Source organism: Staurois parvus, unplaced genomic scaffold (genome assembly GCF_062004578.1).
Source record: "Staurois parvus isolate SC_StPar_1 unplaced genomic scaffold, SC_StPar_1.0 ptg000694l, whole genome shotgun sequence".
NCBI classification, from domain to species: Eukaryota; Metazoa; Chordata; class Amphibia; order Anura; family Ranidae; genus Staurois; species Staurois parvus.
This window is the reverse complement of record NW_028318490.1, coordinates 2,960,297-2,979,402: the sequence shown is the minus strand read 5'-3', so window position 1 is coordinate 2,979,402 and position 19,106 is coordinate 2,960,297. Positions and strand designations below refer to the sequence as shown.

Below are 19,106 nucleotides of genomic sequence, written 5' to 3'. Positions count from 1 at the left end.
ATAAGTAACCAACCCAGCTCCTCATTGCAGCTCATTTAAAAAGTCAGTCCTCTTTATCTTCCTGTGTATATTGTGTATAAAAAAATATTTTCCTTATTAATGTACGAATAGTGTGACTTACAATGCAATCCATTACAATGCCAGTAATCACAAAATAATACTTTTCCTTTTTTATTTATAAATAGGGTCTGAACATGAATTGTCTGACATACAAGTCATTAGGTTACAGTACAGGTTTTCTAACAATAATATATTTCATATAAAAAAAAAAAAAGTTTCCAAAGTGAACAATCTGCAGTGGCAATTGGTTACAATGCAAAATATCATACAAATAATATTTGTCCTTATTTATTAATAAATAAGGTTACCAAGTAAATAGTCTGACAGGCAATAGCAGTAGGTTACAGTGCAGGCTATCATCAAATTATATTTGTCCTTACATGAAATAATAGTCTGACATGAAATAGCAGTAGGTTACAGTACAGGTTATCATAAAATAACATGTTCCTTATTTATGAATAAGGTCCCAAAGGTGAATTGTCTGACATATAGGGGTTTATTTACCAAGGCTGGAGAGTGCAAAATCAGGCTCACTTCTCCATAGAAACCAATCAGCTTCTAACCTCAGCTTGTTCAATTAAGCTTTGGCAATATAACCTGGAAGCTGATTGGTTTCTATGCAGAAGTGAGCCGAATTTTGCACTATCCAGCTTTAGTAAATAAACCCCACACTGTAATTTGGCTATAACACAGGTGATCATAAAATAATATTTTCCTTGCTTTTTATAAATCTGGTTCCAAAGTGAAAAGTCTGACATGCATTTCCATTTTTTTATAATTGTAGGTTATAATGAAATAATTTTTATACTTTTTTTTGTTTCATCAATAAATAAGGTTCAATGGTAACATTGTAGGTTATCATACTGATACATACATTGTAGTTTGACGTGTTTAACTACATTGAATTAGTTAAAATACAGTTTATCATACGGATACATTTTAGTCTGTCATCCAATGGCAACTGGTTACAATTCAGACTATCATAAAATAATACTTCTTTATTTACTTATAAATACAGTTTCAAAGTGAATAGTCTGACATGCATTGTTTACAACTCAGGTTATCATATTGATACACTGTAATCTGACATACAATGGCATTTAGTTACAATACAGGTTGTCAACTGATACAATGTAGTTTGGCATGCAATTGCCATTGGTTACAATGCAAGCTGTCATAAAATAGTATTTTCCATATTTACCTATGCATACAGTTCCAAAATGAATAGTAATCTGACCTGCAATGCCAATTGGTTACAATGCAAGCTATCATAAAATAGTATTTTCCATATTTACCTATAAATACAGTTCCAAAATGAAAAGTAATCTGACCTGCAATGGCAATTAGTTACAATGCAGGTTATCATACTGATGAATTGTAGTTTTAATTACTTGTATCCCATTCTCCATGTGGATGAGGTGTTTTTTTATTGCTTTAAAGGATAAGCCAAAGAACAAAATTGTTATACACTGCAGTTTACCAAGATGTGGTGGCTGCATTAGTTTTTAGTTATTCAGGCTAAAATTTTCAGCAAGATTAGAATTCATCTTAGAAGCTGGGAATGGGCCACACAGCACTGCAATGCACATCTGTCCCCAAGTGATGGAGGCGGGCAGCTTCATTACTCACTCAATATATAAGAATGCAAAGCTTAAATTCTAGCCTGCAGAGCCAAGAAATTCACGCATTAGGCATTTTCTGCAATATAGAAAAATACCTGTTGATCCTGCCACAAATACAGTGCTCTTGTTACATTCTGTGCATTAAACTGATATCTCAAACAAAGCTTTTGGCTTTGAACTACAAAGCACCTCCTCTCTATTTAATAGAGATGAGGAGAGGGGCAGGTGTTGGTAACTCAAATCGGAAAAGCAGCCTAGGGTGCCAACTCTGATCCTCCATAGATAAATTGCAGTGAGTCAGCCTAGAATGGAAAGGAGTGCTTTGTCTCCCTAGGACAGTGTTTCTCATCTCCAGTCCTCATGGACCCCCAACAGGTCATGTTTTCAGGATTTCCATTATTTTGCACAGGTGATTTGATCAGTTTCACTGCCTTAGTAATTACCACAGCTGTTTCATCTGAGGGAAATCCTGAAAACATGACCTGTTGGGGGTCCATGAGGACTGGAGTTGAGAAACACTGCCCTAGGACAAGATGTGTGTTACTGGAAGAGACACCAGGTGAAAATAAAGTGAAAATGATTGAAAAAAAGAAACTATTGCTACCACATCTAAGGACTTTTAATCTACACAATATAACATTTTGTTCTTGGGTTTAGAACCTTATAAAATATAGAGGATATCGCAGTTAACAGGGAATGAATGAAGAATAGGAAATCTTTCATTAGAGAAAAAGATAAAAACTTTTGCTGACCTCTGTCCTGCTTGAATACTTTGAGACACTGACCTAGAAGGATTCTGGTAAGAACATCCAAGATTTCTGTGACATTCTGGGTGACACAGAAGTACTGAAGCCATAAGGCCATCATTACAGCCATTCTACACAATTGATGGTAGTCAAGATTTGCTGGCTCTGTATTTATATAGTATTTTATGCAATGTTTACTATGATTGACCAAGTGGTGTAGGTGGATGTGCAGTGTCTTCTTCTGCGGTGGTAAAGATATCAGTTGAGATATAAAATCACAGGGTACCAACCAGGTACAAATAGTGTCCTCTGTATGTCCATGCTGAATCCAAAAAGAACTGGCTTGCATTGCATTTTCAGCACTGGCCGCCATTGCTGAAAAGTAGCCAAGAGCAATGCCATTTGGTCTCTGGCCAATCACATGGTTCAAACTACCTTGGTTGAAGGGAAGCTGAGGCACGAGTAGGGAGATCTGTATCAGGTGCTTTGAGTACATGTCAATACTAGTCTATACCGTGCTAGATCTTCTTGTAGCTGGCAAAATGACTGCTGGTATTAAGTAAAACATGTATTTAAAGTACCCATACACTGAGGGAAAGAATTGCTTGTTATGTGCTCATCAGACAGTTTTATGACGTTTCTGTATCCTTATCCAAGAGAGCAACAGCTATCTGTTTTTGACAATTGTAAGATAATAATCAAGTCTTATCTTATATCCCATGTTCTTACCCCAATTTTCACTGACATGGAATTTTCAGTGAACATCAGATATTGTCATTACATACAATCAAATACTACTCTAGTCTGCTGATGAATGAAGGAACATAGACAGCTGTTCCAATGCATGGTTTGCCAAGTTGGCACCCATATATAAATGAAGAAACCAGAGAACTGGTATTGCATGATCATTTATACTTTTGTATGTGGTTTTGGTGTCTATACCCAGTCTACAAGTATAGTTTTAATAGAAGTCTTAAAATAGAAGTTCAGGATCTTAAGAAAACACATGTACTTACCTAGGTGGATGCAACATCAGTCCCATGCTGCGTCTGTCCCCCACCGCCTCTAAGAACTAAGCAATCTTCAGTGAGCCGGTGACTGTCAGTTACCGACTCTTGGCTCTGCCCCTCCAGCTCTCACTGGAGCACTGGGCTGTGGACTGGGCTGGAGCGGCTGGTTCAAGCTCTAACAGACTCATTGAGAGGCTGATCCAGCTGCCAGCCAGGAATCTGGGTGGATTCCAACATTTAAGTCAGGATCTCTCCAGAGCCTGGACCAGCTCAGTGACATCAGGTGACAGCGAGATTTAGCCCGCTGTCACCTGAATACAGGTCACAGGAGTGGAGAACTAAGTGCACTCTTGTGGCCCACAGGAGGAGTAGGGACAAAAAACTTTGGTCCTACTTCTCCTTTAAGTACATATATTCCCATTACAAATACTGTCATGTACATGTGGTCATCCAGGGGGTGGTGGGATTCACACTTGGGATATTTTTTTTCACCAGATCCTAAATTTTAAAACACTACCAGAAACATGAGAAACAAAGGGTAGCCACATAACCTGATACAGGTATATTTAATCTACAAGCAGTCATTTCCTATCTGTTATTATTTAGAGGTCTTCCAGATTCTGCCAACTCAAGTATGATCCAGTGGAAAACAATACATCAATCTTGTAGAACTAAACCAGTTATCATGAGGACGCTTGGTGAACATGTAGTTGGCCAGTGTTTTACAAGGTTGGATCAGTTGTGTATACATGCTTTAATTTTCTAATCCCAGCACCACAGAGGCTCCTATTAGAGTCTATTATTGGACATGCATCTAACCAAACCTTCCAATTTGAGGCATATTGTTTACCAGCTCCCATGTTATGTGTGGCTGACAATATAGATACTCTTCTGGTTCTGGATTCATTGGGTTTTTCTCCCATGGGCCGGCAAGTGCATTCCATTGATAATAGTCATACTCATCATTTTGTTTTATGTCTTGGAAACATCTGAGAAAGCTTTTATTATCACTTATATATGTGGCTCTGTAATACAAATCCTTGTTGGCCCTGAGGAAACGGGGGAATCTGTGAAACATGTAGACCTTTTTCCAAGGATATACCGTATGTTTCGCTCCATAAGACGCACCTGACCATAAGATGCACTTAGGTTTTAGAGGCGGAAAACAAGAAAACCAATATTCTGAACCAATGGACTGCAGACACAGTACAGGAAATGACCAGAGACTACAGACATAGTACAGGAGATGACCAGAGACTGAGAAGATGCTACAGGAGATGACCAGAGACTGCGGACGTATTACAGGAGATGACCAGAGACTGCGGACGTACTACAGGAGATGACCAGAGACTGTGGACACAGTACAGGAGATGACCAGAGACTGCGGACACAGTACAGGAGATGACAAAGAGACTGCGGACATAGTACAGGAGATGACCAGAGACTGCGGACATACTACAGGAGATGACCAGAGACTGCGGTCATAGTACAGGAGATGACCAGAGACTGTGGCCACAGTACAGGAGATGACCAAGAGACTGCGGACAGTACAGGTGATGACCAGAGACTGTGGACAGTACAGGGGATGACCAGAGACTGCGGACAGTACAGAGGATGACCAAGAGACTGCGGACAGTACAGGGGATGACCAGAGACTGCGGGCAGTACAGGGGATGACCAGAGACTGCGGACAGTACAGGGGATGACCAGAAACTGCGGACAGTACAGGAGATAACCAGAGAATACAGACAGTACAGGAGATGACCAGAGACTGCAGACAGTACAGGGGATGACCAGAGACTGCAGACAGTACAGGGGATGACCAGAGACTGCGGACAGTACAGGGGATGACCAGAGACTGCAGACAGTACAGGGGATGACCAAGAGACTGCGGACAGTACAGGGGATGACCAGAGACTGCGGACAGTACAGGGGATGACCAGAGACTGTGGACAGTACAGGGGATGACCAGAGACTGTGGACAGTACACTGGATGATCAAGAGACTGCGGACAGTACAGGGGATGACCAGAGACTGCGGACAGTACTGGCAGGATGGGGACCAGACTGGAAACACTCACAGGTTATGGTAGCAATGCAACTGTAGATAGAAGACCCAAAGGTGCCGACAGCATCTGTCTTGAGGGGTGGAATATGGCCTGGCCAGTCCGTACCCAAATGGGGAGGCTTCCAGGAAGGTTGGCATGTCCCTGAACTTTCCTTACTCCTCCGGAACCTTTCCCTGATGGTAGCTCTGTCCCTGACAGATGGGTATCCTGTCCCTACACTACCAAAAATGCATGTCAAACCTGGGAGCCAGGGTGTTAAATAGACTCTGCCTCAGCAAAGATGGCCACCAAAGTCACATTGGCCACCAGCATCTAGTCAGATAGCTCTCTCCCTGTGACCAAGGAAACCATAGAAGAACAATTTATCTCTTGAATTCCTCCTCCACCTACATTGCCACTGCAGACGGGTGCCACCTGTAGTGGAGGAAATAGACTGCACCTGCTTACACACTGTTGGGATTTTTCATATGAACCCAACCAGTGTATGGCCAGGTTTAAACAACTGTCACAGGAACAGATGTCACTAATGAAATATTTACCCTTGCCTCTTGTTCTAGAAATAAATAAAATTCTGGATCAGTTTTTTGTCTTATTAACAAAGGTCATGAGGATGAAATAGACTAGATAGATATACTCAGTAGGGACACAGACAACAAGAAAAATTTGACAGTAATTCTAAAAGAAAATCATTACAGATAGACAGTTATTCATAAAGAAAATGGTTACAGATAGTCTTTACAGGGCAAATAAAGACAGAAGGGTTTTCACCATAACGCATTCTAAAAACCCTTCTGTATGCAGTTCCCCCCCCAGTCCCAAATCATACTTACCTGAGCCTGATCTTAATCCAGCGATGTGCACAAGAGCAAAGGCTCTCTCTGTTCTCTCACTCCTCATTGGCTCAGAGACAGCAGTTGTAGCCATTGGCTACTGCTGCTGTCAATCACAGCTAGTGGCGAGGGAGCTAGACACAGACAGCAAGGCTCAGGATCAAGCCTGCACGAGTGCCCCAACAGTAAGTGGCTTGCTATCGGGGCACTTGACGGGGTGAAGGAGCTAAGAGTGCCGACAGCGGACCCAAAACCATTGCATAGAGCAGGAGAGTACAACATGTGTGTCATGTTAAAGAACACCATGTAGGTAATTTACTTTTCAAATAATTTACTATAATTTGTATAAAAAAAAATATATCAGTATATTCCAGTGTGCACTTATTTGGCTTAAAGCAGAGTTCCACTCAAAAGCGGAAGCTCCGCTTATGTGCCTCCTTCCCCACCTGTTTTTGATAGTTACCCACTCCCACTTCCGGTTCATTTCGCCACGGCCAAGTGAGACGGAAAATCGTCCCCCTTCTCCTTCCCGTAGTCTTCTGGGAACTTTCACAGGTCCCAGGAGATTGCCGGACCAATTAGGAGGCGCAGCGTGACTCACACATGCGCAGTGGGCACCAGGCTGTGAATCCACAAGCTGTCACAGCCTGGTGCCCATAGTTGAGATGCCAGCGCCATGGAGGAGAGAAGGGGAGAAGGGACGGCGCGGGTGAGAACATCACTGGACTCTGGGACAGGTAAGTGTGTGTTTATTAAAAGTCAGCAGCTACAGTTTTTGTAGCTGCTGACTTTTAATAAACACAAAAACTTCTGGAACTCTGCTTTACATAGAAGTATACAGTGTAAGGTGTGATGGAAGCAAAGTGTTGTATCATCTTAAATTTTGTGTGTCCTACTGAGTGCTCTGACCTGTGACCATTGTCAATAAACAGATTGACACGAGACAGCATAAAGAAAGAAGGGAAGATGAATAAATTACATGAGAGATGAAAATCCTCATCCATGTTTTGTCATGGTATGCTACGAGACCTACAATATTTCAATCAGGTGTTCAACAGTGCCCCAGGTACTTTAGGACCCAAGCAAAAGATGTGGTCATAAACTGTTCCAAGGATGATTATTTATTCTTATGAATGAGTGTTTACTACATACATCATATTATTATTATTATTATACAGTATTTATAAAGCGCCAATGGTTCGCTCAGCGCTGTACATTACAAAGGGGGACAGAACATGTGACAGAACAATACCAATACAATGCAAAACATGAGGGGATCGAGGGCCCTGCTCTTTCGAGCTTACAATCTAGGAATATTCTTGCCATTGGAGCAAATTCGGAGGTAACCTCAGAAAGCAAAGTAACTGATACCTACCAAATAGCAGGTAGGCCCCACAACCCTCAGCCCATGGTAAAATCTTTGCGGCAGGGATACCATAATGTATTAGCTACTATGAGATATTAGTCTATGATGACCCTATAACATTACATAGTTCCTTTAGATTTGTTGGACAGACATTAATATTGCAACCTTCATCTTCATTCCAAAGATTTAATGCTGTATGCCAAATTCTGACCCTACGTCTGTACATCAGCAGCAATCAAGTTTCATCTAACCAGACAATGTTTTTTTTCTAGTCATCACTACTTCCAACCCCGTTTCCCTTTTCTGTTTTTAAAGTAGAGATAAAAGCAAAAAATTATTTTAATTTTGGATAGAGTAAGGGAGGGTTATAACCCCTGTTCATTTTTTTCCAAACTCTATCTCATTGGGGAGATTTCCCTTCACTTCCTGTCCTATGGCCAACACAGGAAACACGGGAAAATCCCTACAAGTGAGGGAATCCCTGATTATTACAAGAAATGGTATTCCCATTGGAATATTTCCCCCCTATTCCTGTTCTGGTGACAACCCAAAATTTTGGATTTTCTTTCACTTTCGCTCTGATAAAGGACAAAGATCGAAGGGGAATATACCTAATAGGGGTACAGACAGCAATAAACACCTGACAGTTGCTTTAATCCCTCTGTACTCTATGCAAGACTAAAAAATAGTTATACTTTAACTGACAGGAGTGGATCAGGTAGCCTCAGGGCCCATTTGGTCAGTGGGGGTCTGGGCCCAGTACAGTGTAGACTATTGTAATTTTATATATATATATTGTAAATAGGATAGCAGAGGGCTCCTTACTATGTTAATTTATGCACAAGGTAATTACATTACCTTTGTTATGTTGGGTTAACCTGTTTTTGGATAAATATGCGGAGAGTCAGGAGGAGTTATGGGAGGTTATTTGTACATCTACCAGCATTGTAAAATGCAAGTTTGTCTGATTATATTTGGAAAGGTCTTAATATTCATAGTGTACTTGTTTATGGTGAAGAGAATTTCAACTTGGGTGTCCTGTCCACCTTTGTACAAGGATGTTGAAGATTGCAGTGTTGCCATAAAACAAGACAAGGAGTATCTATTTAACTTTTTAATTAAAATCTATGCATACAGCAGTTCTAGGTCTAGACACATTAGACAAATGAGATCAAACATGCTCATAAAACCAACCAATCAGGTTGCTCGACACTTTGGTCAATGGGAAAAGGTGTATATTAGGGAAGGTTTTTTGGTTGAGTTGGGTCAGGAAAAAGTGGGTTCTCTGAAGGTGTCTGATGATTGCATGAATGTTCTAAGTACCCTGTCATCTGCATTGTCTGTACCTCTGTTTTATGAATTGTCTCTGAGCTGATTAAATACATCTCTCTGGAAAAGAACTGTTGGACAACTTATGGGCTGTTTCTGTGTGGACCTCCACATAATTGATATAAGACAACAGATTTGGCTGTCTGTGTGTGATATAAGACAACATACAGGAGGTCTGTATGTACCCCTTATCTCTACACCTGGACGCAGGAATTGGTGTTCCTATTGGAGGACTTTTCCTCACCTCTTTTTCTGGTGAACTCTCAAAATGTTTGGATTTCCTCTCCATTTTTGTCTTGGTGACAATGGCCACCAGAAAAATAAAGCAGGTGAATCCACTAGACATTTACATTTTGTTTCGATTCACTTTTAGGACGGAAATTTCATTTATACACCCGAATCTCTGAATGGACATTGTAACGAATATCAACGAATCCAAAAAAGATATAACAAAATTTATAAATGCATTCCTTTCATTCATTTCATTTGGATGATGTCACATGATGTGATAGAATGTAAGGCCCATGGGAAAAGGAATTCATTTGATAATTTGGATTCAGATAACAAATGGATCCAAATTTTGTTCCAGTTCTAGTGTCCAAAAATATCGAATCCTTCTGATTTGAATCCATCCGATTTGATAATATATCGAATATATAGCAATCTTCCAGAAAAACTGCTACGTTTTTCAAATCTACCCTTGTACCAATAAATATATGAAAAGAATGCCAAAGATATGAAACGAATTCCGAAGCCGAATTGGTTCAGTGTAATAAATATGAAGACACTAAACTCTTCAATTAACAAATGCATCCAAAATGAAGCAAAATGAACATTTCTAGTGTTCACATGCCTAGAATCCACCTCAGTGGGACATAGACAATAAAAACTTGATATGAGGTCTAACTCTTCCTTACACTATACAAAACCAGTTTTAAGTGACACTTCTATATAACACTTTTGTATAGAGTGGATATTTGCGTAGTTGGGGGCTTCCTGTCAGCTTGAACAAATCTGGCCTTTCTCCTCTGACCTCTCTCATTAACAGTGTTTTTTCACTCACAGAATTGCTGCAATCTGGATGGTTTTTTTTCTGCATTCTCCGTAAAGTTTAGAGATTGTAGTGCACAGAAGTTCCGGGAGATTTGATGTTTCTGAAATCCTGAACCACTATATATGGTATCAACCATAATCCCACAGTCAGATACCCATAGAGAACACATATACAGTATTTAATATTTGGGAGATTAACACTTGTCCATGTCTGTATGCTTTATGTACTGAGTTGCAGCCACAAGGTTTACTATTTGAAAGCTGACTCTACCACAAATTGTTCTGGAACGTATTGTTGATGCAGTCAGAACCCAGAACTGCCAATGTTATGTTTCCTATTGAAACTAACGAGACATTTTTAACATAGGCATTGAAAATAGGCGGTTGGGTCACATTTTTAACTCTTCATGAACACATATCAATGGCACTCAAAAATGTTATAATAGGGAGCGGAGAGAGGTGTTCACACTGCAGCATTAGCATTGCCTCAAGTTGCAGTGAGACAAATATATCGCTGAGTGCAGTGTTTGGCAGGCGTTGACACTTTGCAACTGCCTCCATTCACTTCAATTGAAACATACCATAAGCTTGCTATAAAGGCACTGTAAATGCACCTATGGCGTTTACAGTGAGTTTAAAGTGCATTCACAGGGCGTTTGAGGAGTGTTGTCTGAAACAACATAAATGCTTGTACAACACATCCAAAATGCTCACTAATGCTATATGTGCTTTAATAAGGCTGCTTTGGATTTCAATGACTGTCTGAAAGAGCCCAGAAACAGGCTGATGCAGTTAAAGTGTTACTAAACCCAGGACCCTGCATTCACTATATCTGGTCTCCCACAGTACATGGAATAGCAATTATTTTCATAAATATAAACTGCTAAATACCTTTTCTCATAGGCAGTATAAAGCAGTCTTGTGACTTCTATCAGTGTCCAGCAGAGCACTGGTTAATCTTGTAGGATAAGTTTTCATTCTCCCTTGATTGTCCTATGAGGCTGCATAACCCCTGACCCTCTGTCTGAGCAGTGCTGATTGGCTCTGTGCTGATCACATGCACATGCACCCAAGAAAAAAAAAAACCTCTCTAGCAATACACACCCAACTGAGCATGTGCATAATGCCTCCTAGATCTCTGTACTATCAGCAGATGGATTGGTCACAGTAGAAGAAGGGGGAAGGGAAGACAGGATCAAACATCCTTCTCACACAATGTGGAGGATTAACCTGCTAGGTTCCACAGTGAATATAAGGGTCCTTTCACACGTTTAGCGGTTCCGCTTGCTCTGCGGGTGATCTCTCCGCTGATCCCCGCCAAGCAAGCGGAGGACAGGTCTGTGGTAAGCAGAGCAGACACAGAGCAGTCGCTCTCCCCAGTGGGCGGTCGAATGCAAACAGACCGCCTATCTGTTTCCATCCGACCTGATCCGGCAGACAGAAGGGGAATTGGATCCCCATCTGTCCATTTTTTGCGGGTTGGATCGGATTGGATGTCGGCAGGTGTAAACAGACACGTCCATTTACACCCGCTGCTCTATTGAGGAGAATGGAGGTTTTGATCGGGTCCGCCTGAAAAACGGGCAGGTGGACCCGATCGGAACATCCATGTGAAAGAGGCCTTACAAGCCTACTTTACTGCATATACAGACTGATTTTACTGTTGTGAGTTTAGTAACACTTTAATGCATGGTGAGTGTATACTAATGCAGCAAGTGTTCACAAACTGCAATGAAGAACAATTCATATACACACCCACTATGCAAGCCATACATGTAGCGACAATAAATTTAAGTGGAGTTCCAGGTGTTTTTGTGGTTATTAAAAGTCAGCAGCTACAAAAACTGTAGCTGCTGACCTATAATAAACACAACAAAGCAGAACAGTCCCCAAATGCCGTGATGAGATAGGAAGACCTCCAAAGATAGCCAATGTGACACCAACCACTTTCATGCAAGGCTTACCAGAAATTGTGTGACCCCTTACTAAGGGTGGTCAATCACACTTTTTAAAAGACCTCCAGGGAAATGGACGGAAGGAATCTTCCTCTGGATACCCAAAGAAGAGACATTGGTAATCCTCCCAAGCCGATCCCTATGTGTGGTGACTCCAACCACTCCATGCAAGTTGTATGGTCAGGGCAAGAGGCCTGTGTGTATTTGCAGATGTTGTGAAACTAAAGCATTTGGTTTTATTGGATTGTTGTTTGACTCCACGAGTTCTGGTCTTATACAACTTGCTTGGAGTGGTTGGAGTCACCAGACATAGGGATTGACTTGGGAGGATTACCAATCTCTCTTCTTTGGGTGTTCAGAGGGAGATTCCCTCCGTCCATTTCCCTGGAGGTCTTTTGAAAAGCGTGATTGACCACCCTTAATACCACTTTCTGGTAAGCCTTGCATGCAAGTGGTTAGTGTCATATTGGCTATCCTCAGAAGTCTTCCTATCTCATCACGGCATTTAGAGACTGTTTTTCTTTGATTTTATAATTTGATATTTTACTTATGAACATTTTGAATCACTTTTGAACTTTATTTTGTTTAGAATGTTTAAGCGCTGCACTTTATTTGTACATTATTGAGTAGGTGCCTGGTATCAAGGCACGGTGTCCAGCTACTATTTATTGGTCTTTAATTTCTTAGCACAGTTATATTTTGTAATAAAATTGTAAAAAATGTAGCGAGCGCTAAGGAGATATATATACATAAGCAGCTGAAAACACTAAAGGTACACAACAAGCCTTCAATAAAATCTCAAAATAAAAGTGCAGCGCTAAAAAAACAGTATGAGAAATCTAATCGGGCAATACAATTATAAATAATAAATGCGTGTTGTCATAAAATGCCTAAAACAGCATGGGAATATGATCCCTTACATGAAAACGCACATGCACCTCTGATGTGTTTTGAAACATAAATTGTCATTAAAAAATTGGCATACCCCTTTTGACAATGTACTTGTAGTACGAAATGCGTCAAGGAGGAGCCTTGCTAGCCGTGACATCATGCCGCCGGACCTCCGTGATCTCATTTTACCAACTGGTCAGTGTTTTATACATGCAATTGTCACTTTATTGCTTCATCTATTTCACAACAACTGAGGTGGAAGTGGGAGCCTATCAAAACCATGCATCCACTCCCCCCCAAAAGGTGGCAAATATGGCAGTGGAGGGTGGGGAGGAGGCTAACAAGCAAAGCTTCTACTTTGGGGAGGAACTCCGCTTTAAAGAATCAATCATTTCAAATTGTCTTCTCTAGAAAACGTTCATTAGAAATAATGAGGAAGATCAGTTTGACTGAATTAAATGGGATTTTCTCCAGGGTCAGTTGTTCATTTTCAGTGACAGTTGTAATGATCAAACAGTCCAACCCCCAAAACTTTTCATTTTTAGTTTGCTTAATGAAATCCATTAGGAGTATTAAAACATAATGCTTATTATTTAATGATGAAGCGTTTATTGACCTAATGATTAATTCAGTAAATGATTTTAGTGGTGGTCTGTTGGGAATATTCTTGCAGTAGCTATTAATGACTAGTGGCATGCAGCTCTTACGCTAATCATGGATGTTGTTTCTTGGTGCAGCAATAAATCACTGCACACTGCAATCTTTGAGCATGCTGGAACTTGTAGTCCTACTACCGTCACAGGTAGAACATACCAGTATTAGGAGTCAGACTCTGATGTCACAATAACATCACTGACAACCCCTAAAAATGTCAACATGCAGCTTTGGATCATAGATAATAAGTGATGCATCTGACTGCAGATTTGTTGTAGCAAAAGAAGTAAGTGTTGCAGACAGTCTGGCTACTGTGCTAAGATCATATCTGTTATAGGGGAAAAGTTGTGAGCTGTTTATAGAGGAAAGGGTAGCAGAAGAAGGGAAGACATTGTGGGGGAAGGGAAAGGGAAGCTGGGAAGTGACAACAGCGTGGGAAGTGACAACAGGCATCACAAATTTAAAAAAAAACAAACAAAACTTAAATCAAAGAGGTTAAGGCAGGTCACAATATTTTATTTTTTTGGCTTTTGTTATTTTTTTTATTAGATATAATGCATGGAAATTATAAATCAACTATAAATCAATGGAACAACACAGGAATTTAACTATAGTGGCCTGCTAACTCCTCCAGGTCCCCCCTCTATCCAAATATCATCCTCCAGTCGTACAGAAACATTAAGTACAGTGACACTGAGGTCATTATTGAGAATGCATTCTGTCAACGATGTTTAAAAAAAGGAAAGGAAGATGTAGGTTGGCATTGCTGCCCTTCTTTCAAAAATGCTAGTTGCCCTACTGTTATGTTGATCCTTTTGCTTCAAAGGGCTGTGAGTTTCTGATAAACAAAAAGTCAAATAAAATTCACATCTGCACATTTGTCCCTGGTCAATGACCTCGAAAGTATTGAAGACATTAAATCTTGTATAATAAATAATAAAGACATCAGATTAGCATATTAGTCAGAAAACTAGCAATAGGCCAACAATGGTACCACTATTCTTCCTTCAGTACAACCCATATGGAAAAAAAATATATTTGAAATATATTTTTAAAATATTCTTCCCAAATATATTGACATACATTCGGATTGGGCCTTACATTCGGATTCTTTTACCAGTGCCTATATTAGTGTACAGTGCATTTGTAACACTTCTCGGTCCATGTATTAATCCGGCTAACTTGCCGGTCCTTTAGAAAATGGTGCCCACTTCGTGCATGCGCGCGGGTGCCGCTCCTCTAGAACATGGCGCCCGCTTCAAGGCGTGTGGGTGATATAAATAGCAGTAGATGTCGGTGGCAAGGCTATCCCTTTGATAACGTGCTTTAGCATGAAACGCGTCAGGAGGAGCCTTGCCGCGCTGACGTCACACCGCCGAGGCTGCATCGTGGTCCGGCGGCCATCTTGGTTGCTGTATGTACTGCTCTGTAAACTTACTATTTGAATATTCTTTATACTTGGAAACTGCCAAAGACATATTAAAGAATACTACACTATCAAATGCCTTTGTCTGGTGGCTTGTATCTGAGCCATTTCAAGGTGGAGTAGTACTCATTTGGCAGTCGTTTTGTATAATGGAAACGCATGGAAGGAGCTGTCTGCATATGCTGTGAGGGACCGGTGGAGAGGTTTGGAGTGCCAATTCTGTGTGTATACATCAGTGGAGGCCATGCCGCTGACCAGATCCCTGATGACCATCAGTGCTCTTCTTGGATATTATTACATGCGCAATTAACTTGCGCTTTTGGTGAGTGCAAGCATATCTCATTTTTATCATGAGAAGTCACGAGCACAGAAGTTTCATTCACCATCTTCATTGGTCTGTACTTTTGTATGATCATCACCATATATTTGAGCATCATTTTATAATGATCACTATTATTCACCATTTATTTGCTTATCGCCTAAGCGCCCACCTCACTGACAACAACCTCCTTAATCCACTGCAGTCTGGCTTCCGTCCCCTACACTCCACCGAAACCACCCTACTTAAAATCACTAACGACCTGCTAACCGCCAAAGCTAATGGCCACTACTCAGTCCTCCTACTCCTCGACCTCTCCGAGGCCTTCGACACAGTTGACCACCCCCTCCTCCTTACTAAACTACACTCCCTTGGCATCAGGGACTCTGCTCTCTCCTGTTTCTCCTCTTACCTATCCCAACGCTCCTTCAGCGTTACCTATAACGCTTCCACCTCCCCCTCTCTCCCCCTCTCTGTTGGGGTCCCCCAAGGCTCTGTCCTCGGACCCCTTCTCTTCTCCATCTACACCTCCTCCCTTGGCAAACTGATACACTCCCACAGCTTCAACTATCACCTCTATGCCGATGACACACAAATTTACCTCTCCACCCCCCACCTCACCCCCTCACTCTCTGCTCGCATCACCCACCTCCTAAATGACATATCAGACTGGATTTTGCTCCATTTCCTCAAGTTAAACCTGTCCAAAACCGAGCTCCTAGTTTTCCCCCCAGCCTGCGGCCCCCCCCCCCCTCTCCATCATGACTAACAAGGCCACCGTCAATCCCACCCCACAAAGTGGGCCAAAGTCCTAGGTGTCACCCTGGACTCAAACCTTTCCTTCCAACCTCATGTCCAATCACTATCAGAATTTATGCAGGCTCCACCTCTGCAACATCTGCAAGATACGTATGTTCCTCACCCCAGACACCACTAAACAACTCGTACACTCCCTTATTATCTCACACCTGGACTACTGCAACTCCCTTCTCACCGGCCTACCCCGACAAACGCTATCCCCGCTCCAGTCTATCCTGAACTCAGCAGCTAGACTCATCCACCTCACCAACCGCTCCACTTTGGCCACCCCCCTCTGCCAATCCCTTCACTGGCTCCCGATTGCCCAACATATTAAATTCAAATTACTAACTCTGACATACAAAGTCATTCATAACGCTGCCCCAAACTACCTCACTGACCTGATACCCAAATACCACCCTACCCGTGCCCTTCACTCCTCACAAGACCTCCTACTCTCTAGCTCCCTGGTCTCCTCCTCCCATGCCCGACTGCAGGGCTTCTCCAGGACTTCCCCCATCCTCTGGAACTCAATCCATCAGACTGTCACCTACCCTCCTCACCTTCAGGCGCACCCTGAAAACCCATCTCTTCAGGGAAGCCTACCCCACCCTCACCTAACAGCCGTTCTTCTCCACTCCTCCTACCACTCCTTCCCCCTGTACCTCTACCCCCTCCCTCCTAGATTGTACGCTCGAAAGAGCAGGGCCCTCGAACCCCTTGTGTATTGTATTGTTACTGTATTGTCTCATGTACTGTCCCCCCACTTTAATGTACAGCGCTGAGCAAACCCTTTGGCGCTATATAAATACTGTATAATAATAATAATAATAATTATTATTATTATTTCATCTATGCACGTTTTGTCTGGACTATAATATTATAGTGATGGATCATTTTACATGTTGGATATAACTGTTGATATTTATCATATATATTTTCTTGTTGTTTAACACATCCATTCACATCTGTACTTGTCATTCAGTAGACGAGATTTATCATTTTGCACTATCATCATTTATCATTTTTGCACTTTTTTTGCATCTTGCACTTTTGTGTACCCTAGTTTACGTAGTGAGATTCTGCGTCCTTAAGCACTAGTCACTTTCTATTTCTATTTATAGCACTGCATATTTGTTTATATATATATATATATATATATATATATATATATATATATATACTGCATGTTTAAATACGTTTTTATTACAAAATATATGAAAAATATTTTTTAAAAATACATTTAAAAAATACTATGTCTTTAAAAATACAAATCAACATTTTTTTACAAATATATGTAAAAATATATTTTAAAATGACTTTTTTATATGTTATATTTAAAAAAATATTTTTCATATATTTTGTAATATATAATAAAAAACGCATTTCAACATGCAGTGTGTGCATATATATATATATATATATATATATATATATATATTGATGTATATTTAATATGGCCAAAATTGTAGCACTTCAAATATATGTCAATATATTTGGGAAGAATATTTTAAAAATATATTTAAAATATATTTTTCTTCCATGTGGGAAGTTTTTTGCTGATTCTGTGTTTTTGTATTTACCTCTACTGCTCCTGTTATTATCAGTTTATATTTTTATAGCACTTTTTTCCTTCCCCAAAGTACTTTATCTGCTGTTGAGGCAGATGGTTGGAGAACATAAGCCTATAATATGGAAGGAATCTTATAATACTTCTACTTAAATCACCTTTTGTAGGTGGGTTCAATGATTTCCACATTTTGGAAATCTCATGCCTGGCACTATAAAACAGAAAATTATAGTGACACTCTTTTAAAGTTTGTTTGTATTTTCGGCTAGAAATCAGGATTAGTGAGAATCAGACCTTCTTAAAGATGAGCTGCAGGTACTACAACGTACAGTAAATCAACAAACATGAATAATATTGCATTCCTATACCATATAAAGGGAAGATCCTTGATGAATTTGTCTTTTGGGACATACATTAGTGACATTAAAGTGATATTTGGCATTTGGGATGTACATTAGTGACATAAATGGGCAGCACAGTGGCTAAATGGTTAGCACTTCCGCCTGGCAGTACTAGGGATGTTGGTCTGAATCCCAACCATGGCACCACCTGCCTGGAGTTTGCATGTTCTCTCTGTGCCTGCATGGGTTTCCTCTATGAACTCCAGTTTCCTCCCACACTCCATAGACATGATGGTAGGTTAATTGATTCCTGTCCAAATTGGCCCTAGTATGTGTATGTATGAATGTAAGTTAGGGACCTTAGATTGTACACCCCTTGAGGGTTAGGGACTGATGTGAATGTACAATATATATGTAAAGCGCTACATAAAATGACAGCGCTATATAAGTACCTAAAATAAATAAATAAATACATAAATTAAAGCGGCTCTAAAGCATGGACATATTTTACATTTAGGGCTAGTTCACGCTACATGTGTTCCAGTGCTTTTTTATCCGCATCCAAAATGCAGAGAAAGTAGGTTATATATTTTTCGATGGCATAGTTCACACCAGTGCTTGCAGTTCTGGTTCCAGGTAAAAAAAAGTAGAACAAGCTGCATTTTTCCTGCACAGAACTGTACTCGAATGCAGTATAACGCATCAAAAACACACCGAAACACACAGAAAAGCTTTAAAATTGCATCAAAAACTCAGTACAGTGAAAAAAAAAACAGAAAAAAGAAGAAAAAATCATTTGGAATGCATCCAGAAATGCATCAAAAACACAACAAAAACGCACCGAAACACATCAAGAAAACTTGCATGTAGAAACGCCTCAGAAATGGATCTGGAGTGCGTTTTTGTGGGCTAAAGTCTGCTGTTGGCTGACGTCACTCAGCTTGTCCAGGCTGGGGGAAGATCGCCACTTTAAAGTCGGGATCTACCCAGATTCCCGATCACTGAGGTCACTGAGTTGGTCCAGGCTCTGGAGAGATCCCAACTCTAATGTCAGGATCCACCCAGATT

At 40.7% G+C, this 19,106-nt stretch overlaps 1 protein-coding gene across 1 annotated transcript in view; it reads left to right on the top strand.

Moving 5' to 3' along the window:
* VEGFB (vascular endothelial growth factor B) overlaps window positions 1–19,106 on the top strand; it is a 62,606-nt gene that overhangs the window by 1,073 nt on the left and 42,427 nt on the right. The window lies entirely within an intron of this gene.